At 35.5% G+C, this 25,959-nt stretch overlaps 1 long non-coding RNA gene across 1 annotated transcript; it reads left to right on the top strand.

Annotated features, from left to right (window-relative positions):
* Positions 1-7,352: 7,352 nt before the first annotated feature.
* On the top strand, positions 7,353-25,671 carry LOC140250930 (uncharacterized). The gene is made up of 3 exons (XR_011903331.1): positions 7,353-7,419; positions 23,875-23,976; positions 25,542-25,671. It is a non-coding gene; the product is annotated as an uncharacterized lncRNA (long non-coding RNA).
* Positions 25,672-25,959: the final 288 nt, after the last annotated feature.

The following is a 25,959-nucleotide window of genomic DNA, read 5'->3' as shown; positions in this document are numbered from 1 at the left end:
AAAGGAGAAAAAAAAACTTGATTTCTTTATATTTGTGAGGTTTGGGTGGTGGGTTTTTTTGTTTGTTTGTTTGTTTTTCTAAATCTATGACCTAGAATTCTTCAAGCAGTCAGAACAGAAATGAAAATTCTAAAATGTAGAGTTCCTAAATTACTACAGTTCCAAACTAAATTGATGATGTGTGCATTAGCCTGTGATAGCACTGACAGAGTTCCTGGGTGACTCCAGATGCAACCAATTATGACAATAATTGATCACAGTTCATCACAGAGATTTGATTTTGTATTATACAAGGTCTGCTCCAAAAGCACAAAAGCAGTTCCTCCTACTGGCCCATGACATCAGAGATGGATGTTGTTGGTATTGCAGTAGAGGTTGAACCTTCCCACCTATGACATGTTGTTGCTGTGTGACAGATGACAGCAGAGGAGCAGTCTGACAGAACGGTGTCTGACACAGACGTATGTATGAAGCAAAGGTGTGTCACTGAATTCCTTCATGTGGGAAAATATTGACCCATTGACATTCACTGAGGTTTTCTGAATGTTTATGGATAACCAACTGTGAATGTGAATACAGTGAAGTCATGAGTAGCGCATTTCAGCAATGGTGACAGCAACAGTGACTCACCTTAGCTGTTGCAGTTTTTTATGCATGTGGTATGCAGGCTCTTGTTCATCACTGATGAAAAATCAGAACTAATGATTATGACTGTGTTGAAAAATAATGTTTTGTAGCTGTGAATTTGTTGCTGCGCTCTTTTTATCTGTTGCCGTTTCCATGGAAATAAAAAGGAGATGTTACTTTTGGAGTTACCTATGTGTAAGTCTAGTTTGGTGTAGTAATGTATAAAAAAATCTACCTTATCAAGAGAATAATTGTTGATTTGTAATTTTCTTGATGCAGTTTTGGGTGATCTTGACTCAGAATTTGTGTTGTTCTGAATGATGGTTTTGATCTATTATCTTCCAAATGCCTTTAGGAGTTTTATTTGACCCACGTTTCTCAATCCTGAAATATATCTATTGAATATTCTTTTTAATTTATTTTGCAGTTTCAAATAAGCACTAAGACGTGGAAAACTATTAAAACTATCTTTGAAGAACATAAATATTTGAGTGATAATAAGCGGCTGTGTTAGAATATTTATGTACACTCTTAGCTTATATACCACTTTCCTAACACACAAGATAGTAGACAGTTTGACTCATGGCCATGTCTCTAATTCCCCTGCAGCTTTGTCATGACAAGCGTATCATGAGATAGAACTAGAATGTCACTTGATGACTAGTGTATTATTCCAACTTCTTGCTGGATTATAATAGGAAGTGTCTATAAAATACAAATAACATCAGGAGTTAACTTGGATTTTTACTATTCCTGGCCGGTGTCATGTCACTTTAGAGTTTTTTTATGCCAGATTTCAAATACCTATCAAAAAGTATACATTTCTGCAGAAGCATCCACAAGAGCTTATTTTTCACTGCTTTCTGGTGTTACAACTGATGCCAGTTTTTTGCAGTAAATATACAACATAAATGAGCTGAAACAAGCTAAACAAACCTCTCAAAATCTAGGACATGGCGTTCACTTTCAGAGTGTGCATGATCATTTGTAAAATCTGAATGAAATCCATTATGTCATCTCTGTGCAATGAGGCTAGAAAAAACAGGAACATTACCATCACTGAAATGTCAAAAAGCAAGCTTATTTGTGAGCATTGAGTTTGAAGCAAAGATGGGAACGTTCTGCACAGAATCACCAGCTTTGCCTAACTGAGCCACACTTGAGTTATGTGCCGAACAAGTCTCAGGCATCCTAGCTTCAAGGGCATATTTCATAGCATGTCAATGGCTTAGCTTTTGCTGGATTTTATCATGATTCAGAGCACTGTATGGTGGAAAGACAATACAGGAGAGGATCCATCTCTGTATTCAGTGAAGGCAGGATTGTACTCATTATATCACTTCAAAAAGTATTTATTTTAACTACTGACTGCTGCCAGAGAATCTACAATTTATAATTCTATTTCTTTGAGAAAAAAAACAATCAACCAACCAACCAAACAAAAAAAGCATCTGTAGCACCAAGGCCACAGAACTATGAATGTTTCAAGAAACAGACATTGCATACTTACAGCTAAAGATCTTTTCCTTGGGCTTCTGATTGCTGTGTGTTAAAATAATGGCCTATGAAAAGTGAGATGGCCAGCTCACTCCTAAAAGAAGTTTTGAAGTGTCTGTGAAGATGAATCATGACATTCTTTGAATGATTTCCTTTGTTACTGCCTTATTTTTTGTCAGTCTATGCTATATCTACTTCAGAGTGTTATGTCCCTTCTTATTTAGAAAAAAAAATAAAACACAAAAATGACACATAGAGAAGAAATGTTTTTTTGGGGTGTTGTTCTTTCTTTTTTTCTTTATTTTTTATTAATGTGCTGGAACCATTCACATGGCAAGGTACCATAACTCTACCATTTACCATTAATATATTTTGGTGCTTACATGTTGTGAAACCCTTTGACTAATGAAATATAAACATGATGGGGGCTGAAGACATAGTTGGGGTTGTTGGCTTTTTTGTTTGTTTGTTTGTTTGTTTTGCAAAATGTGTGAATTGCTTTGAAAGCAAATTTTAAAATGAAAAAAAAAAAAAAAAAAAAAAAAAAGATTTCCAGCCTAACATTTCCCCTAGCTTCTTTCACCTACTTTCTCTTCTTGCAAATTGTTCTCCAATTCAGTTATTATTTCTCATATTTTTTTTAGTTACTATGTGTCCCTTGAGGTTGAATGTGGATTCAGCTATTCCCATCTACTTCATAAAGCCTACAATTAAGGCTGTATCTCATTTTAAAAGCTCATCTACTCTTTGGAAGAATATTGTGAACAGTAAATGCAGAAGAAAAAATGGTCCAGTGCTTACTGCAGAGAAAAGAATATCAGCTAGTTATGGCACCTTGGGTCAATTTTGTTTCACTTGGGATCTTTAACAAAATACCATTCCTTGATTGCTTCCACTTATTTCCTCTCTCCTATGACCTCTTTTCTGTCCTCCTTAGTCTCTCCTTTCTGCTGCTACTTTTAACCATATTTTATTTTTTTTTCTCTTACTTTTTGGGGAGGGTACCTACTGACATATCTGGTGTTCATAGTGGCCTGGACTAACAAATACAGAATATAAATACTATTTTCCCTTGCTGTATGATTATTTATAATTTGTGTAGCTTAATTAATATGTATCAATGTTAATAAATATATGGTATAGTTAAAATGCTGGTGAATGGTGAATTTTTGTGAGTGGGAATGCTCTTTTTTTTAGAGTACTTAACAGAGTGTTATTCAACTGATGGAGCTTGAAGACTACTTCTAAATCCATATGTTTCTGTACCATTGATAATTAAGACATTGAGAACATAACAATATGCTAACAGACAAAATAATGTTGGCATATCCAAAAACAAAAGCAAAGCATTAAGTATAAGCTTGCTGCTTCTTTACACTAAGTAGGCACTCAGATAATCATGTATCTATGAATAATCTGAGGATTTAATTCTTACTGGAACTGATAAACAGTCTGAAAGGCTAAGCCAGTTTTTGTCCTGGAAGAAGTATGATAAGGAGAACTAGAAATAAACTAGACATAGAACTATTAATAACTATTAATCAAAATATTAAACATTTTTAAAATGATGATAATACGCATTGGGTTTAAAATGGAAAGATAATTCAATTCTTAATCCTGTTCTTGAGTTTATCGTTTGGTATGTCTGTGTAAGGAAGCTATGGTTCTGATGCACATTTTTTAAAGTTATGGTCAGAAACATATAACATGTCAATCTGTAACATAAATAACTGTATTTTAGTTGTCTACAGTTCTACAGCAATGGACTTTGGAGTAGAAAACTGAACCTGTGATAGGTTTAGCTTCAGAGGTATGCTGTCTGAGAAAAAGCTCTGTATAAATTCAGGTTAAGTTTTACAGAGGCATTGGAAATACTTTGCTAAAATAAAAAAGATAAACAATGATTCCTGAGCATGACATAAAAATAGAAGTAGAAAGGCACTAAAGGAAAGTGGAAGAAAAGAGTATAAAAAAAATCCACTGGAGCTAAAATTGAGAAAATGCAGAAGAAAAAAACCTACATCTTATCTTCAATAAAAGGGCACAGATGAAGAGTATCATACTTAAAAACAATGTTTTTTGATAGACTATGTTTACTTAATTTTTTTTCTCTAAGTAAAACAGAAGTTACAAACTATAAAAATCTGCAGCAAAGTTTGAGAATTATGGCACTACACATAGAAATGAAATATTTTATTGATTTTAGAGATTGACTTGACAGGCAAGGCATCATTCTGACTAGGTCAGGCTTGTGTTGAGATCTTCCAAATTCTGTCCTAGTATTGGTTTCATAAGTAAAGTTCAGAAAGGAGCAATGAACTGAGAAGGTATTGTAGTGGGTATGAAATAGAGTGGCTTGTAGATATTGCATGATCTGATTCATTTAGTTCTCCCATCTAAATCTAACAGAAAAAAAAGAACTGGAGGTAGGAAAGCAAAGACTAGACAAAGTTGTAGAATGATACTGAATTGAATTTGATGTTCCTAATTTATAAAGTAACAAGAGAGAAACATGTTTTAATGCTTACAGAAGTGGGAAACTGGGAATTTCAGTGACTATTATACACTGTCAGCATTTGACAAGCTGGTTCGGCCCAGTTCTGTGACTAGTGGGGTACAGGGATTTCACAAAACCCACATCTCCAGAAAAGGGAAACAGTGGACCCCAAAATAATTAAAAACAGCAGCAACAATCTGAGGAGAAAAAAAAATATTTTACTAAATATGGTGTTATAATGCAAGATAACACGCTATAATGCAATATAATTAGAACTGAAGCTAATACATCAAACATAATGAGAGAGTATCTGAAAGCTGTAGGCCTTACAGTAATACTGAAGTGAAGAGGAACGAAAGAATTACAGACACATAAAGGCTCAAAGAAAGACCAGAGAGGAACATTCCTGAAACTGCTACTACTTTATCAAACTGATTAAATGCTCATACATGGCAACATGCAGTGCCTATCTAGGCAACATTTTTGTAGACACATGACTCAAAGCTATCACTTTGAAACTGAAAATTCAAATTATTCTGATAACAAGGCAAAACAGTGTGGTAAATCTCAAGCCACTTACACGGAAGTCTGGTAAGAAAAGGTGAATGATCTATCTAAAACGAAAACTCTGCACAGTGAGATGATAAAGGTTTTTAATGTGCAACTTCCATTTCTCTTCCCAATTTCAGCAAAGGTCAGTGTTTCCACACAGAAGTACAAGAAGCATTGTAAGACAGTATAGACAGTGACACTGCCCAAGAGTGATTGTGGATCTGTTGGCAACAATCAGTATGAATGACAGACAGTACAATGAATTTCAGGATTTAAATGGTATTAACAAACTTAGTCAGTGGATAGATTGTAATACTTAGAATTGTGCAAACTGTTATCTTCTTTACCTGGAAAAGAAAGAAGTGAAATTAAACCTTATGTGCCAGTTTTTCAACAAGAGCCCTAACAACCCTAATTCCATGCTGACATTTCAGTTTTGATGCTGGGTAGATTTGTTCCTGACTGATTTAGGGAGAGCGAGTTTGAAAGTGTAGAATCTCATGGGTCATTTGGCAAATATGGGTCCAACGGATTGCTGAATACAAGATGTGCTTGCAAGAACATGCGGTCTGAGCTGACTTCGTACTCAGAGACAAACCTCCTGGTACCTGAGATACATGTCTTTGCTGGAATGTAACAGAAGTAAAAAATAATATAAATGAGAGCCCTTTGATATCTGCAATAGCACCCATATATCTAGCTTTTATTAATTCCCACCATTTTGTCCACTATAACAGATGGACTAGGATTTCATGAAGCCCTTTGTTTGGTCCATGAAGATCTTGAGATCTTCCATTGTTCTGTTCAGAAGGGGACCAGACACACCCTTGTGTGCAGAAACTTACATGAACTCCAAATTAATTTAGCATGGCTTGTACTTCTTGTATTCACAAGGAAGAGATGAATGTCTGAGCTAATTTCATGTAGTTTCTTAGAGATTTAAGTTTTGACAGTGTGCATTAAGCACAGCTGTGGTGTCTCATCAAAGCTAGTCCCTGCTCTCTGTGCTGTATAAGCCAATCTCTACTATTTTTCCCTCAATTCCCCAATTGTCTTCCTCCTTTCTGCCTTCTACAGAGCAGTATGATGTGCTAATCAACTAATTAGCACATCTTCTTTGTAATTAACCTGGCCTTCTCTCTAACCTGACCATCCACACCAGAAGGAAGAATGTTAGGTGGATTAATCTGCAGCAATCTGAGTATGTTTACAAGCATATAGGCAGTTTAAAACAAATAGTGTGTTAAGAAGGCCTCAAGAGAGGATCAAGTTTTGCTACCAGCTACTGAGGTAGTAAAAAATGACTTCTAGTAAAAAAATTTTACTAGGATATTATCTGTGCTGTACTTTAGAGAGAGGGAGAAAAGAAGAGTCACCTTCTGGAAGGGCACAGCATCAGCTGGACTATTTCCTGACAGCAACCTTGGGATGAAGAATTAGTCATTCTTCCTTGCTTGGAGCATGCTGTTTTGCATAGGTGGGTCTCCTAGGGAATCTCTTTCTAGAGTGATTTTCAGGAAGGGTATTTCAGGGGTAAAATAGTGCTTTACTCTATTTGATTTAGACGAACATTTTTAAAGAGAGATTTTATTTTTAATTTGTGTAGTTGTGGGTGTAATGAAACACTTCTACATATCTAAAGCTAACTCAGAAAAGTAACTTCTGTGTCACTGTGAGAAATACCCCTTGGTAGTGCCTTGTTTTTAAGTGATTGATCTCCTTGTGGAATCCAGAATCTGGTAGGAACCATGTGGTGTAGGGATGTATTTTAAATCCATTTCTTCTCTAGAGCATAAATGACCCACCAGAGTGGATTATTTTTAACATGACAGCTGAGCACCACACAGCTGTTCTCTCATTCCTTGCCCTCCCAGTGGGAGCAGAGAACAAAATGAAAAATAAAGCAAAATATGACTAGAAATATTGGTGTGTTATCAACACTGCTTTTCTCCTAAAACCAAAACATACCATCATACCAGACAATCTGAAGAAAAACAGTTCTGTCCCAGCTGAAACTAGGATACTGAGGCATCAGCCTGACCCAGTGAGTGAGCACCTGGTGACAAAAGTATAGCCAGCCCTGGGAGCCCAGGTGGAAGCAATTCACCTCTGTGACTGGAAGGTGTGGAGCCAGGCTACACCCCCTCCCTAAGCCTCATTTGAGGGCTGGCTGCTGTAAGGAGAAGGTCTATGTTTGGAGATCACCTTCTTTGAAATGTTTGGCAAGCACTGATCTTTAGAAAGAGGTAAATAATTTCTCCTTTTATTATTAGATTGTGACTTATTTTTTCACAGATGATTCTAAAGTGTTTATGCCTGTTATTTTTCTTAACATCTGAATCTCCCATTGCACAACTTGAAGCTATTCTATCTAGTCTTGTTAGTTACTTGACAGAAGAGGTTGACTCCCACCTCCACACAGCCTCATTTCAGGTAGCTATGGAGAGTGGCAAGATCTCTGGTGATCCTCCTTATCTCTAGACTAAACAATTGCAGTTCCTGCAGCTACTCCTGGTAATATTTGTGTTCTAGACACTTCACCAACTTTGTTGCTCTTCTCTGGACCTGCTCTAGGATCTCAATGTTGTTCTTGTAGTGAGGGGCTGAAAACTTTGTTTATTGTATGATGTTGAGGCAGGAGATTGAATAGGCTGTTTAGATTTGATAGTACCGAGGTGTTGTGGAAACACACCAAAGACCTTTAGCATGAGAAAAACTATTAGGATAAAGATATGGAGATACCAATGATAATGTGAAGTGTATTAAAATATTCTGAGGTAGCTGAGCAAGGATTTTGCAGAACTATAAATTCTAGCTTAAGTGTCTATCTACTAGGTTGTGCTCAGGATGCTGAAATCTTATTTTAAATTGAGCTATCTAAAACATAGGTTGGAGACACATAAACCCAGAGGAGTGATAGCTCTATATTCTTCATGTGTGATGAAACACAGTGGAATCAGACACTTTTTTTTCTCACCTTTCTAACAAATAAACAGTAAGTGTTTAATAAATGCCTTACTGTATTTTTCTTGAGGAACTGTGAGAGTTGTCTTTAAGAAGCTTCCAGAAAGCCTATAAATTTATTTATTTCTAGAATTTTACCAGCAATTTAATGCAGTAATTAACTTGTCCTCAACTAGAGTGATTTTTTAATTTTTTTTTTTTTCCAAATCTTTTAAAAAGACATGCTTTTTTTAATTGTAAATAAAATTCAGGAGCACACTCTTGAGTACAGAGTAGCTGTTTGGTGATGCATGGCATGAAGGATGCAGTTCATATGCTTCTCAGTGACTCACAGAAGAGAATGCCCTCAGTGTGAGAAGATGCTGACAGCTTATCCTGATCTTGTGTTTGAGTGCATTTGCTGTAACTGCTCTTTCAGTAGCTTTATGTATGTACATGTATACATGTGTGTGTGTACATACACAAATATATGCATATGTGCCTGTGATACCTGTAATAGATGCTGATACTTAGCAGAAAGAAGGAAAATCTCCATGACATTTTTTTTTCTTCACTTTCTTGCAGTCATCTGCCTTGGCAGGAATTTAGCACTGGCCCTGCAGATGTACTGCATTGATTTATTCCTGTGCCTTTGTAGTTGGTTCAAATGGGAAAGCAGACAGACAAAATTTAGTTCACGTTATTCCAACAGTTTACTAGATTTGTTCCAGAGCAAGTATGAAGTACTTCTTTGAGTCATGTCACCAGGAGGTGATCTTGGTGTTTCTGGGTGTTCAGTATGTGGCAGGACCTGCCTGCCATGTTGTGTGACTAAAGGGAGGAGGGTTGGAGGAGCAAGTAGGCACCATAGCTGTGTGGTATGTTATTCTCCTTACCAGCTCTGGACACGATGATGGTGTCTTTGGAGATGCTGGGAGTATCCAGCAGCTTTTGAAACAAACTCCTTTGTTTGTTGGAAAGGATCTGTATCTTTAAATTCTAGGTAAGAGTTGGCTGCAGACAGGAAGGAATTGGTGTCCCAGTGCTCTTCAATGGATGCTACTTGCATGATAGGTCTTTTTGTGTGTTCTTCTCTTTAAAGCAGTATGACAGATTATCATTCATACCAGCACAAACATATGTTCATTGAAGCCAGTAGGAGCCCTGCACCTGTGCTACCTCCCAATGCCTTTCAACTCAGCATCACAAAGGAACTGCACAGTGCTCATGAATGGCATTCTGTACAAATTGTACTCCTTTATTAAGTTTTCACTGTTGTGAAATAACAGGGAGAGATGAGGCAGCCAGGCAGTTCTATATTTTTCTAAGTTTAAAATAAATAAATAAATAACAACCCTGAGCAACAAAGATTGAAATAAACTCTACTTTATATCCTGAGCAACAGCCAACTAAATCACCCCTGATTACTCCTGACATCAGCCTCTGGGATTCCCTCTTTCCTTCTGAACTGTGTACAGTGAGAGAATTTCCAAAAACAAAAAAACTTGCCAACTGCTATTCAAATGATAAGTGGTGCGTGCTAATTGCATTTTATATGGTGATTAATTAAAAATAACCATGCAAATGTCTAATTTAAGAGTCACTCAATTCACTAAGTCTTCCAACACTGCCTAGCTGCCCTAGGCATTTGGTGGTTAGGCAATTTATTCAAGCTTTCAAAATGTTCTAAAAATGTCTAAGATAATGAAGGTTTTTGAAAAAGTTCCAGCTAGCTCAGAATGTATAAACAGAAGTTTCAGAACTGTAAAATAGCACTGCATATATTTGCCTTTTTTGTGTGTGCGCTAAGGTACTGTTTGTATACATAAGAATAGATCAGGAAGTAAGTAATAGAGATTCTAAATAATCTGAATATTTAGCTGTTTTGTGGGCTTCAGTGTGCAGCAGACTAATTTGGAAATAATTTCATTAGCTTAAGGAAGTTAAATGTGATCTAATCTAGGTCAAAGTTCTATCTTGAAATAGGAAGCTTTGCATACACTCTGGACAGTGCCTTTGTATAAATATTGTGTCAGTAGAAAAGTGACATAACTGCAGGGATTCAAATGCAGTGAGTTTTAATCAGTGTAATGTGTAATTTAAAGAAGAGATTACCATTGTCTACTGAATGAGAGATTAAAATATGCCATGTGAAGAGCAACTGTGGAAAGTAATAACTTAAAATTTTCCATTATTACTAATAAAAAAATTAAATACTTCACTCTTTTAGAATCTCTGTATGACATTTTTGTATTTCATTTCTGTCAACAAATGACTGAGAAAAGAATGAATGTGTCCAATGAAACTGAGCACTTGATTTCATCCTTCTGTTTATGTATAAAAGTGCATTTTAATGACTACTAGATGATTTTGCTTATAAATAAATCTGTATTCTCTATGTCATAACAGAAAATACATGCTGTTCCTCAAAATCATACCCTCACAGCTTACTACTTTTCAAGCCTCTCTACCTGGTATTTAAATGTTTTCAGCAAAGGTGAATGACTCTTGGATCATGACAAATGGTCACTACTGTAAAAGAATAATCAGTAGAGCCATCTTGGAAAGGAGAATAATGTTGTAAGGGTGTTGTTTGTGATTTTCTGCTTGAGAATTGTTTAATCACTGAAACGATCCCATTCTATCCTAAATATACAAGTTTATTTGCAGTAATGTTCCTGAATCAAAATACAGGAAGAATTATATCAAGAAATGCAGAAAACACTTTTTCCCCCTTTACACTAGTGATGTTTTTGCTGTTCTCTAAACATTCTACACATGTTGTCAAAAACTAACTTTGCAATAATGGGTTCTTCGTTTCTGGTATTACTTTCATATATGTAAGGCTATTGTAGGATCAGTGAGTAGAGAGATATTATATAGAATGCAGAGAAGTTAGGCTAGTAGGCTAGGTTATCACGTTGGAAAAGATAATCAGAGATAAATGAAATGTGCTCACTGGTGGTGTTGGCTTGCAAGAAACTTCACAAGGAGCAATCTCCAGAGAGAGATCCTTCTTCAGTGGCAGTCAGCCCTTACATGGGGTCTAGGTGGAGCCAGGCTTCACCCCTTCTGGTTACACAGGTGGGTTGCTTTCATCTGTGCTCCATGGCTGACTCAGTGCTTGCCTCAGGTGATATGTCAGAGATTCAGGCTGTGATTCAACAGTTCCCATACAGTTATAAATAGAAAAAAACGTGCAGATACTTCACAGGCATAGAAGTAAAATTAAGATACTAATTATTAAATATTCATTCAGCTTTTATAGATAGATATTCCTGCCTTGTACAGTGGCAAGAATTGTGTGTAGCCAGTATAAGGTGATATTTTGAAAATGGTACTGATTACGGAGGACCATATAATAAATTGTGTCATACTACACAATTTGCTCAGAAAGACACATAGGTTGACAATTCTCCCACTTCCCGGTACTTTATTGAAAGGTTGTTTTTGTACCCCAAGTTTTCCTGCAGGATGCTGCACACTGAATGACTGGTTTGGAGGCTGCCAGATGACCGTGCAAACCTTGAAAAAGCTTTCACTGTTGCTTTTGTTTCATTTTTTCCCTATAGTAAACATGTTGACTAGTTTTCATAGCTTTTAAATTTAGCTGGAGGGTTTTTGGCTTCTTCATTGAGCCAGGTCCCGAGTTTTCATATGCAGTATGTTTGATCCTTATTTTCCTTAATCTTGGCTAAGGTGCCAAGATGTTTATGACTTTCAGCGGATTTGTAAATATATAGAGCTGTTTTCTGAAGTAACCTTTTCTCCCCATAGAAAAGAGCTACATAAAAAATCCTGCGCCATCCATAGTCCAACAATATTTTAAATATCCAGGATATTTAAATTAGTAGTCTTATAATTTAATTTCTATTTTTAAATATCACTGGAAAAATGAGTGAAAAGTGTGATATCTACCTTAACTTAATTCTCTCTTGCTTTTAAGACTTTCCAGACTGGTTTCATTGCAATATTAATCAGAACTGTCAAAGTGAATGTCCATCAGTCTAATTTTTCCATTAAAAAAGACGTACATACACTCTTCCATGCTTTTGCTTTTTTTTTTTTTTTTTTTTTTTTTTTCCTAACTACTTCCCTTTTCCTACAGTGGTTTGTTTCTTTGTTTCTTTATGCACTTTTTTTTTTTTTTTTTTTTCCTCAATTGTAACAATTTTGCAAGTGTGTTTTATTTTCTTCTGATACTTGACAAGTTGGCTGTCAGCACAGAAATGATTCTGTGATCTCCTGGGACACTTGAAAACTCATTGTTTACAATGCTGAGTAAGGGATAAAGTTGCTGTTTTCAGCAGAGCACAGTATATTTCGTAGTAATAAGGCCTTTTCCACATTGGCTTTGTAGCACAAGGGATCTTGCTAGGACCAGGAAGTAATCACTTATTCAAAAACATCAATGCCATGCAGCATTTATTAGAAGAATGATAGAGGGAGCAATACCTGGGATGCCTTCATACTGCTCTGTGCTGCTTGTACAGGCAAGTGGTTCACATCTTCCTCTCCTACCCTGCTGCAGTCCACTAATGTTTGCTTCCAACTTTTACTGTAGTGCACAGCAGCTACAGGTCCATCCCTGGGTCTGGAAGCTCACTTGTGGCCGTAGTTGCATTGGGCAGCTGTTGACTCACTTTTTTCTCCTATATATTGGCGACAGTTACATTTAGCCTGTAGCATGACATGATTCAAGCAAATTGCTAATTGTAGTGAACCTAAATAAGTTTGTTTATCAAAATTCTGTTCATCTCACCTGAACATGGCTTTTTTCACTGGGTAGCAGGAGGGGCAAATTGTAATACTGGAATGAAATGAAAGATGGGTTAATATAGTGGCTTGTTGTGTTTGTTCTCTCTTTTCTTCAGAGTATGTAATTGTTACATGTCTACTAACCCATAAAAAAGCCACAAAGTATCATAGATGTTTGTTTCAGAGCAATAATATTGACTGTATGTAAATCTTCATTCTTATGCTCTGACTCTTCTGCATTTATCTTCTGAATTATTTCTAAGGAATTTTAATAGAAAAACTTTTATATAGAAAATCTGCCAGGAAAGATTTCTAAACTCTTTTACCCTTTTTACAGTCCCAGTTACCATAACAACTTGAATTGTCACTATAGGAATAATTGTTTAGTATGAAAGAGTATTTTATTTACACAAATGCTATTTAGAAGCATCTTGGCCTTCGAAGTTGAGGTTCTTTAAAAACATTCTGGAAAGTATTTAATCATTTCATAGTACAATCTATGCAAAGAATAATTAAAACAGTGTTTTCAATTTTCTTTTTGTATTAAATAAAAATCAAAAAGTCTTATCTCAGATAATTAACATATGAGGAGTAGCTTTACAATATCTATGGCACTTTCTACAACTCCCCTAATTTATTGGCTAATAAAAAGTAAAATAGGTGAAGATGGTTTTTTCTTGGCTGTTTTTTGCTTGTTTCTTCTTTTTTTGTTTACTTTCTTATACTTACAAGGGCTGTAGTTACTTGAAAGCTGATCATTTCTATTTATATATGTAAGAATCAGAGGCTTTAATGTAGAATTTAGGAAACACTTTCAGTTTCAAACAAAAATGATAGAATATATACACAAGTATAATCAATCACATGTGTAAATATATAAATAATTTATTTAAATTGTATGTAATTTATAAAATATGTGGATACACAATACGATTTTTTTTATTTCATATAAAATATGCTTGCCCTTTCTTATGCTGTGTGGTGTAAGTTGTGAGATAAGTGTCTCCATTTTCTCTGGAGAAAAAAGGTGAATTTTGCTTTGACATTAAATATATATATGTATATCAGAATATCAGAATATATATATATATCAGAAGGACATTGTATTTTTCCATGTATCACAGTATCACACACAGTATCACAGTATCGTGCGAGTTGGAAGGGACCTTAGAGATCATCGAGTCCAGCTCCTGGGATTCGAGCCTTTCTGTGTAACAGAGCAGCATTTCTGCCACTTGCACCACAGGGGGGATTCAAACCCCAGGCCTCTGGTGTTGCAAGTAGTACCTTATACCACTGCGTCACCGGAGGCACACATCAGCCATTTCTGTCTTTGCAATTTCTTTTTTTCTTTCCTTTCATGAATCTTTTTGTCTTCTTTTTGTTGTATTAGGAGCAGATTCCCAGCTTGGCCACCTGGGCACAATTCTGGCTCATGTTCAGCCGAGCATCAATCAATACCCCCCAGATCAATTTCCTCTGCACAGTCTTCCAGCCAGTCTGCCCCAAGCCTGTAGCATTGCCTGGGGTTTTTGTGGCCAAAGTGCAGGACCCAGCATTTGGTCTTGTTGAACCTCATCCCATTGGTTTCAGCCCAGCTATCCAGTCTGTCCAGATCCCTCTGTAGGGACTTGTTACACCTGGGCAAATAGAGATTTCCAGACAACTTGGTGTCATCTGCAAACTTAGTGAGGGCCTATGCATAGACAGTGGTCTCTATCAGCATGATAATATTTGTTAAAAAGGAAGTTGGATTAAGCAGTTGATAATACAGATTGGGTATTTTAATTTCATTGAGTCTGAGTTTTTTTAGATATCTATCTTTTGATAGAATCTTCTTTTCCCCCACCAGTGCATTCTGTCTGAGGGCCACAAGTTTTTGAGATGCTGTCCTGGGAGATGTGGTATGGAAAACTGTATCCTTCCCTTCATTTTTGAGTATGATTTAGAATGTTAGAATATGTTATGAAAACATTGGATCATTAATGATACTTTTTTCTGTGTATCCCATCCTCTAAAACATACAGGGCAGGCTTTGAGAACATCGCAAAGTATTCTTTTGAGGATTTTTTTTTTTGGAAGAATGCATGCTTTGTGACTCTGGATCATGCTGAATATAAGTCCTGAGTAGCAGATCCGTTTTTTCACAACTTAGAGTTAAGTAAAAAAATTTAAGATTGAAAGCTTCTTCAGAAGACACTTGAAATAAGCTGTACCATAATATGGAATTTAGGTCATTTTTCATACTGACAAGTTTGGAATTGGACTGCTGGAAAACTTCAGCCAAGTCCTTATACAGATGGTATCCTTTTTGTTGAATTCCAGTACCAGATGCAGATTCTTCAGGTATCAGTTGGCCTCAATCTAATTCCTGCTGAATACATGTCATGTTCTTGAAATCAACCAGCAGCAAATGTTTCTCAAACTAGGACATAGTGTTAGTGATTTTTTTTTATTTTTTTTTAATTTTTTATTTTTTTTTCCCCTCTTTAGTGCTTTATTTGTTTTATGTATCAGGAGACAAATTCCTTCTCCCTGGAAATGGATGCCTCTTTGTGTTTATATACAGGTAAACATGACTAAGCAGTTTTTATCTTTCCATTTTCATGGAGCTTTTTCTATCACAAAATACTCAAGTATGTCGACAGTTGCATTTTCAGTACCTGGTCCCTGTCTGGTACTTGGACCCTATCCAGGACCAGTAATTTCATTAAACTGATAAATTTTTGAAGCATTACTAATGTATGTTAAATCTGTATTCTAACATACTAAGGACTCCTAGAGTTAGAAATATCATTTCTACAGTTGTAGTAACTGTTGGCAGAGCTTCTCTGTGACGTTGCATAAAAATGTTAGAATATCTTCATCCTGATTTGAAAAGTGTTTGACAAGCGCAGTATCTCAATACTGAGCTTTTCTGGTACTAAGCATCTTTTAAATCACTCTTTCTGCTCCAGAGTACCAGAAGCCGTATCCTTCATAATGAGTTGCTAAGCAAGTTCATTTAGCTGTTGTTTATATGCAAAAAAATTTTTAATTGGATTTTTTATAGAAGACTACCATCACTAATCAGGCACTCTTCATTTGAGCATTTTTACACTTCTCTAATTCTGAATCTATTGACCTATACATATGTAACAGTACTAGGAATGCTGGAGGTCATCTCTGAATGTCTTTTAATGTCATAAGCAGAACACCTGCAATTGTTCTAATTTTCTAGCAGAAAGGCCCCAAAGGCCTATGTTCTCTGAAAAGTTGCCAAATGATCGTCATTATTTTCTGTTCACAAGTTTGACAACTTGTGGACAGTTTGTTTAAAAATATTCACACTTTCAGCAGTTGCCCTGACAGAACACTGATTTTACTTTAGTGCCATTTCTTATTGTCTTTCAGTTCCACCTTGCTGTATTTATCTCATTTCTCATTACTATTTATTTCAACAACATATAGAAGATGTTTAGAAAGAAGGGGGCTGGGTTTCAAATAAGTACAAAACCACTTTTTCCTGATATTTATTAAGGTTTATCTATTTTATAGACACTAACAGAATTTGTGAATAATGGGTAATTCATGTGTGCACTATGAATTGTTATATATAGAGAGATATGTGTTGTCTATATCTATTTAATCTATTTCTACCTGATATCACAAACTGCAGAAGCTGTACTACAGCCTCAAATTTATGGTCACATCATAGACTAGGAAGTGGTTATCTTTACAAGTTAATTTTCTAATAAATTGAAATAATTTGTCTTCTACCTGTTGAGAGGAAAAGTTTCCGAGTAGGTATCTGTATGGGAACTGCTGAGTTACAGCCTGAACCACTGATTGACCACCTGAGGCAAGCACTGAGTCATCCCTGGGAGCACAGGTGAAGTCAATTCACCTGTGCGACCAGAAAGGGTAGAACCTGCCTGCACCTCTCCTAGACCCCATTTAAGGGCTGACTACCACTAGGGAAGGATTCAGTGATGGTTACTCATCTCTGGAAAATTATGTATGTATTTTATATTTACATATATGTATATACATATATATACATATATGTATAAAAAATTGTATGATGTTCTGTCAAAATACATTTAAGGAATGTATTTTGTTTTCTTATTATGTACATTCAGAGGACTTTAATGAAAACTCTACTTAGTACTGAAACTGTATGTTGATTAATTGTTAATAGTATTCTTTAAGTCCTATGAGGGAGGCACGCAACTCTTTTGGGCTTTATAATCGATTTTATTTTTTTCAACAATTGAAACCAATCGGTTACAACTTTAATGAGTTCTAAATTATCAAGTTACAAAAATGATTGTTTACATTTTAGAGGTATTGAAACTAGAGACCCAGGGCACTAAACTTAGTCCCATATTTTTTCAGTTAGACTTCCAAATTTTTCCAGTGCTTTTTGAGCATTGGTGTTGAATCAGTATGAGGAATGCAGTAGATGATTATAAACTCTATATGAAGACCTGCTGCACATCCATATGGTCTGCAGAAAAAGACAAAATGTCCCATCAGGTTAGAAGGTATTATAGTTGTGTTAGAAGGTCTGTGGTTCTGGTGGAAAAATTCTTTGACTGAATCCAGTAAGTGCTCATGTCTCTCCCAGACCCTAGCATTTTCTGTTGCAGGATGCTAATGTTGGGTGTTAACAGCATAGAAGGCATTGTTTTGTGTGCTGTAATAGTGCAGTTCTGTTCAGCTGAAACCTAGTTTTGCTGGGTACACGCCAGTTTTTGTTCAAAACTTAGCATTCTTCAGGACAGCATCCCTCAGAATTTTCTTTAATGTTAACAAGTAAGACTAACCAGAAATTAAGAACATCATGCCTTCCATGTAGATGTTTTGCTGCCATGAGACAGATCTGTAGTTTTACAGTCCGTTTCTACACCAGTTAGCAATAATTCACATGGAGCTGTAAGAACAGCATAAAGCTTTTGACCCAGGAACTCAGATGGTAAAATACCCACCAATGCCTTCTGCCTCTGAGAGGTTTCATGTAACTTAAAGCAACAATTTTTACCAATTTAGCTACAATGGATGGATTTTTATTTTTTTTTTTTTTTTTTTAACATGCTCTGAAATAACTGGGAATATTCACCTGTCTGAAGGCATTTGCTTTAGTTCTCTATAAAACCTGCTTGTCAACTAAGTTAATAGTCTAAGCACTTGCGCATTATAACATCCACATCACCAAAGACAAATTAGTGGGAGTAGATAGATCGTGGTTAATATTAATGATATTTTAGAAATATAAACATAGGACTGTAGTAAATAATAAAATGCATCATCCATCAGTTCTGAGTCTTATGGCATTGTAAATGGAGCAGTTGTTTCTATAACTGTCATACTTGTTCTGCAAATATGAAAACAAATAAGCAAAGCCAGGAAGACTTGTTTGTTAAGCATAGATTCAACTTGGAGTCATTTCATGCACATTTTAACAAATATTTTGGAGGAGAAATCAATGAGTTACTGCTCAAATATAGTTAAACTGGAAAAATATTCATAAATGTTTTGGATAACTTTTTAGTGCAAATCACCAAGAAAATAAGCTAAAAGTTACTGGTCTATCTTTGGATCATATGCCTCCATTTACTCTTGTAAAGGTTAAGGGTCAGATCTCAAACAGCATAAACTTTCTGTAGATAGAAGATATTCAGAAATAGTGTGAAGTTTAAAAATAATTGTTAACAATCACAGACAAATTGATTGGTAGCATTTAATGAATGTCTTAGAGGTGAGACTACTGTGGGAACAGAATGACTACTACATTTTTTTGTTTGTTTGTTTTTGTGTTGGCACCTATAAAAGATCTCATAATACTAAAGTATACTTGAATAACTCTGAATAAATTTCAATAATGGTATAGTAATAAAAAAAGGAAACAATGTTAAGAACTTAATACAAACATAACTCTCCATTTCTCATAAATCTTGCATCCATGACTCTGAAACAATAAAATCTAATGAGTAAGTAACAACAGCCTATTCAAGTACCTTCTGAGTCGCAAATGTGCTATTTTCAAAAGATGAATGGTTCTACTAAGCAGAAGCATCCACAGTTAAGCTTTTAACCTGATTTAGTAGCCTGCACTTAAAAAAAACCCCTTCTAAATTTGGCATTCTAGTTGAGTTCTGTTGCAATATGAGTCAGAAGTTTTTCAGTTATGGGGCCTACAACAGAGTATAGTGATAGCAAAACTGAAAGTAACTTAACCTAGTTAGAATCAAAGGGACATTTACAATAGGTAAAATAGCAAACAGCAATGATTTAATTCTTAGACTTTGTAGAATTAGAAACAGTATCATGAAAGTAAGGCTACAGTAAAAGGCATCATTGATGATGGGTACTTGTGAGGTAATGAGCCCTGTAGCAGTTTGCATGGCAATAAGGTAGAGCTAAGCCATTATATTCAGAACAGTATGTAACTGCAACCAACAGATAGCTGTAAATTCAAAGATTACTGCACTGGATATTCAGAGCTGTCTAAGAGCTGTTTCTTTTTTAGTCATAATCAATAGACAGCTCAAATGCCCCGGAGAGCATCTAGGGCAGTCATAAATGCTTTAATATTGTATTTTGTTTGATTAGTGAGGGGGATTTTTTTTTTATTTCACCATTAATGGTTCACTTGTTCCCCACTAATGTTTTAAATGTTCCACTTGAACCTGATTGTGTTCAAAACAAGTAAGTGTAAACGAATACAAAAGTTGCTATATTATGGTGTGCAGAATTTTAGTATGTTCCTTGAAAGGAATGTTGTTGTTACAATATCAGTTATAAAAATGTGTACAAAATTTGTGTTAACCTTCTAAAAAAATAAAACTCGTTCATTTCTGAGACTATTTAAGTGACTAAAATGTAATTGATTCTAGTTTTTGTACTTGAAGTAGCATGAATGGGGTGGGAGAGGATGAGGGAAATGTCTTACGCAAAACCAGGATGCACCAAGAGCACATGGATCATGAGAAAAAAAGTGCTCTAAGGGAACATTGGTGACTAGAAATTAGAGGTGGATATACATGGAGTGAATATTCTTGTCCAGTTTCAAAAATTCCAGGGAAAATTAGATTTTAAGTAATTGTTCTTTAACAATGTATTTTGAGTATACTTCCGAGAATTAGAAAATGTTATACAGTAATATAAAGGTATCAGAAGAATATATTTTTTAAAAAACTTCCTTCTTAAAATGGTTTTCTTACATTTGAAATTTATTATTTTACTTATTTATTATTTTACTTATTATACATAGGGCATACTTCTCCCTTCCACTCAATGCTGTCAAACTCCAGTCTTCTCACTACAGGTGTGGACATACTGGAGCTAGTACACCAAAAGGTCAAAAAAATGATTAAGAGTTTGGAGCATCTTCCATATGAGGAGAGGCAGCAGGAAGATTCTCATCTCTGATTGCTGCTATCTGAGAAAGATATACTCCCTACATGTCTTGCTGTTGGATTGTAGTGCCTCCTGAATTCATAGAGTAACTTCTTGACCCAACAAGAATTATCCAATTGAATTATATTATACAGCAGCTGGCTATATTGTGCTACCACTTTTTACATGACTTCATTTTGAGATGACAATAGGATATAATGTTAAAGATTTCAGTGTATAATAATTTCTGTGGTAAATTCGGTTGTTACTCAAGAAAAAAAAAAAAAAAAAATGCAATTCCTGATTTGTGGACAAGATTTTTCATTTGAAATGTATCATCCTAAGGAGGAATAGTATGCATATGGATACTTTTGTATTTCTAAGTCCTTGACTATCATACTGCTTTTGATGGTTAGTCTTTGGAAACAAAAGGGTGCAGTTTACATCTGTTTAAAAGTTTATAAGAAAGAATTGCTTCAAGGACAAGCTGATTCACACAGCATCGCTTTGGTTATGGAAGTCCACCTACTAAGTGATGGTGTTCCTGGAAGATGTGATAACCCGTCAGTTCCTTCAGTGGAATATAAAAGTAATGAAACATTGGAAGTTTGTGAAAATATCTCCACAGTGAGATAATCTTTCCATTTACTAGTAGTGGGCAGCTAGTATATAAGTAAAAGTGTCAGTGTCCTTCTTCAGGAAGAGAGTTAGACCTTCTGGACATACAAAATTAGGTAAGACAATTGTAATGTAATATTTAGTAGATGCTATATCTCTCATTATTTGCGTATCACTCAGAAGTTCTTTTGCCATACCCCCAAGCAAAAACGTTTGAATATGACTTGCTGAAATTGACCTTTACTTACAAATTGTGACTTTTTACATGGCAGTATTATGATAAACTGACTCTAGCTTCAGATTTATTACTCAACCCTGACCTTTGGTTATATTAGAATATTGCTTTCAACCAGACTAAATAATAATGTCTCTGTGAATGCAAGGAACTGGCAGATCTGAGATGTCAATTGCCTGCTCAGTTTTCCATTCACCTGGGAGTACAACATGTCACAGTGCTTTATTGATCTGAGAGTCATTACATTTCAGTGTTATAACTCTTCAGTTTTCCACACAGTGCAGTATAGTGCACCGTAAAAGAGATGAAGTGTGTACTGGAGTATGACTCCAGTTACAACTGGTCACTATTTGGAATGTTTATTTCACCAGAAATAGATGTAATTTTGTTGAGATTATTTTTCTTTCTAAATTGAAACTGGCAGTCAAATTTTTTAGAAAATGTATTAGAAAACATATTTCTGAAGGTATTATTGCATAGCATTTTTTTATATATCCTGGAAAAAAAAAAAAAAAAAAAAAAAAAAACAAACAAAACTGTTTTGGCAATAAGTGCTTGATTTTGTTGTTACTGAAATGCTTCAAACAATTGCACTGCTGCAACCTCATCATGTTCCTTTTCATTATGCTATATTAAAATACATAGTGATAATGATTGAACATAAAATTCAGAATGAGGGATGTCAATTCAGTGCAAATAAAATTCTGAGTATTCTTTTTACTAAGTGCCAGTTGCACTGATATATTCTACTGATATGTTTTGATTTAATAAAATCAGCATCTGCTGATAGTAACTGCTTAGGTATTCAGAAAGTTTTCAATTTGCAATAGGCTAGAGAATAGTGGTGTATAAACATGCCTCCTTTTCACTTCTGACTATCATACTTTAGAGATATTATTGCACTGTAGTGTGAGAATGCCTTTCAAAGTGGTGTGGCACATTCATGAGGCAGGTTTGCAGTCATCTTTCTTTAAAATCAGAACTGTTTACAGCAGGTATAAGTTTTTTACAGTTTCTTTTGTTACCTGTAAAATGTTAGTGTGAAAGCAGCTGTGCTTTCTGCAAACAAATTCACTATGCTATACTTTATTAGCAGCGATCCATCAGCAAAATGGTTGTAGGAAAAGAAATCCACAGAAAGTTGCTTATTTCATTTGACTGATTGATCTGATGAAGGCAGTACAGCAGAAGCAGTTTGTTATTCCAAGTACTCTAAACATAATCTCACTTAAGAGTGGAAAAGAAGAAAAACAGGAAAAAAAAGAGAGAAATGTCATTTTCAGCTTTTTAGAAGACTCTGTAACTTATTTACAAAGCAAATACTTGTTCCTGTATTGATGGAGGAAATTAAAATGCAGCTTTACTCTAGAAATCGCTGCTTAGCTTATTGCTGTTTTATGAGCATTTCCTTCCCCATGACTGAGAACGTACTTTAATTGTACAATAAACTCCAAGGCTTCAAGAGGGGAAAAAAAAAAAAAAAAAAAAAAAAAAAAGAAAGAAAAGAAAAAAAAATCTGCAGTAAAATCAAATGAGATTTAAAAAATGTATGCTAAACAATGTGTCTGTTCATTACACTACTTCTGGTGGTTTTGGGAGCTGAGAATTAGAGGGTCAGGTTCATTAAAAATATATTGATGTCAGATGAAGCAGCATTTTTTCCACATACAATGCACTCAAATTCAGCAAAACACTGAAACAAGTATTTTGTGGTAGTGATCACTAATGGGAGTTTGTTGTTTAAAAAGGAAAAGGAAGAGAAAGAGATTGCAACACCTTGTTGTTTGAACTCCACAAGAATTTATCTATGTATTTTATTTACTAGGCAGTGAAAAGGAAGACAAACAGAATTTTCCATGCCTGCTCAGCCAATCAAAAATTAAAGTGAGAAGACACTAAATCCTGGGCTTTAAAACTCCTGTTGTTGATGTACCACAGGGGAGGACTTTTTGCCCATAACACACTTACTGATTAGCAAGATTTGTCAATAAAGCCTGTGCCTGACAGATCGATCTGATGGCACTCCACAAAACCATTGTTTTCTCCTCCACAAAGTATTTATTTTCTTGCTGTAAGAAATGCTTGACATCATCTGCCTTCAAACCAGAAATTGGGTGCTTCTTCCATACCAATTTTTGGCATCCAGTCACAAAAGAGACAACCCCAAATTCATAAAGGATTATTGCCAAACAGGACCAGAACTGGTGTCTTGCTGAGGTTCTCCCTGTGCTCTACTTCTGGCTTTATGTATATCATTTTCATATGAAATCAGAAAACTTGTCTTTTTCTTTGTTGGAATTACTTATGCCAATGCAAAATATGAGTTATATATGATATGAGTAATGATATGATATGAGTAATATGTGATATTAAACTTAACTTGTGAATCTGTTTCAGAATCTTGGCTAGGATTAAAGTATATTTACAATAGAAATATTATGACCATTTGCTTTTTTTTTTTTTTTTTTTTTTAATGTATTTCATTGCCTGTTAAACATTTCATCTTGCAGCACTAGAGGGCCTAAAATCACTTTCATCTAATACTAAAATGAAATGGACTTCATTTTAATGAAAGTAGCTACTTTTATCCTTCATTATTTTTTGTTTCACCCTTAACCTTTGTACCTCATAGCTTTCTATGTTAGTTATCTTTGTCTTATAGGTTGGATAAGAAAGACTTATTAGTATGAAATTCTATATAAAGTAAGAAGATAAACTCACTGTCTTATGTTTTATCTTTAGTCACATTGAGGTATTTCCCTTTCAGGTTGTACCACTGAATCTCAGGCATACATTGTGTCAAAGGAGTCTAAATCTTTCTGAGAATAAGTGTAGCAGAATGGCTGGATCTGTTATAGTTCTCACACAGGTTTGTGTATTTCCCATGGATTTTTTTTTAAATCACTGACCACTTTAGAATGAATAATCTACTGTCAGGGATCAATTCTCTGTATTTTGGTCAGTATAACTGACACCTATAATTTTCTGAGATGCAGAGGGCATTTATTTCCAGATACTCTGCATTTTTGCAGTAACATAAATACATGTACATAGAACGTGGGGAAAAAATGCATCTTATACAGAAATGGCTTGTTTATTGTGTTGGGTTTTCTATGCTTATACCTGACAGGCAGGTTCCTGTGAACCAGCTCTTGAAAACAAGGTAAAGCAATTACCAAAACAAACTAGCCCAAATCTTTCTTCCCTCCCTTTCTCCTCTAGTTTTCTCAGTAAAATGGAATTAGTGGAAATAGCAATTTTATGGAAGGCAAGGGTATGATCAGGCTGCGTAGGTCACAGAGGGATCTGGTTTGGGGAAGACAAGTGCTAGGTTTCAAGGAGCTAGGTTTCAAGGTGGCAGACTCATAAACCTTGACTGATGGCTAACAAGATGACTGAGAGCTACGGTGAGGTTTTTGTTTTGAGGAAATGGAAGACACCTTCATGTAGACGCGGGCTAAACCTTTCTCTCTTAACTTTACAGTCACTAGTTGGATCAGAGGCTTTTCCTAGCTCTTGATAATCTGTTCTACAGGAAGATGCAGTTTGACTGCTGCTGTGGTTGTAAATAGGTGTTTGATGTCCCTTCATATTTTATGTTATTTTTACCTGTGTTTGTGAGTCAAGTGGGTAAAACATTTATTAGTGTAGTAGCAGAACTGTACTGCATGTACCCAAGTAAAGGTCTTGTTACTGTCAGGAGGATTAGTTCATCGGAAAAGCAATACAAGAGTGGAATGGCAAAAGGACAAACAGGAAAGGAATACTCACTCATCTCTGAGGAGCTTGGCTCACAGGGCAAAAGCTCCACAAGGGAGGGATCTCCAACCAGAGATCCTTTCCCAGAGGCAGTAAGCTCTTAAATGGGGTCTAAGAGAGGTGCAGCCTTCCAATCGCACAGCTGAGTTATCTTCACCTATGTTCCCACAGCTGACTGGGTCCTTTCCCTTAGTGAGTAATCAGTGGTTCAGTCTGTGACTCAACAGTTCCCATACGGATCTACACCTTCCTTTGTTGAATATTTATTAAGAAATTCTCTATCATTCTTTGAAAGAATTTGTCTTTTATTTCATTGATGAGAAATTCAAGTATTTTCTAAATAATTTTTGAATGACTCATTCTGCCAGAGACAAACTTTCACCTGCTTTTATATTCCCAAGCCTTTTCATTTTTTGACACCACTGGAAAACTTCAAGTGGTCAAAATTGTGAAGGACTTAAGGCACTAAGGGAAATAACATCTTCCATTCTGATAACATTATATAATGCACTCATTCATTTCAAAGGAACGTTGCAAATTTTGAAATTAATTGACTCTGATTCTCCCACTGTGTCATTGTTCGCTGCAACCTCAGTATTAAATCTGAAGTGCTTTTACCTGCTTTTTTGAACATGAATTATTCCCATGTGCTTTGGTATTTTATTGCATTTTTAGGAAACCACAACTACCAGTTGAAAGGAAACTTGCCCTTCAGGGTGTGCAGGAAATAGCAGACTGAAAGAAACTTCTTTACCTCTGGTAGGACAACTTGGTCAGAGAAGGGAGCAGGTGAAGTGCTGAAGAGGTATCTATTTTTTTTCCCCAGAACACTAGAGGAGATCATTTTTTATTGTTTTCCTCTCTGTAATTAGAATATATTTCTCAGTCATTCTGGACACATTCAAGTTATAAGTGGCTCAGGATGCATATAGAAAATTCTTATACTGCTGGTCTGTACAGGAAGATTTATGAACCATTCTACATCTTGATTTATCAGGGAAAAATAAATGAACCAGCTTTAATGTTAAGCTGAAAGGTACAGAAAACATTGCTACTTTGTTTTTCCTATTTATGAAGCGCTGAACTGTAGGGT

Source organism: Excalfactoria chinensis, chromosome 4 (genome assembly GCF_039878825.1).
Source record: "Excalfactoria chinensis isolate bCotChi1 chromosome 4, bCotChi1.hap2, whole genome shotgun sequence".
NCBI lineage: Eukaryota > Metazoa > Chordata > Aves > Galliformes > Phasianidae > Excalfactoria > Excalfactoria chinensis.
This window is presented reverse-complemented; position numbering and strand designations above follow the sequence as displayed.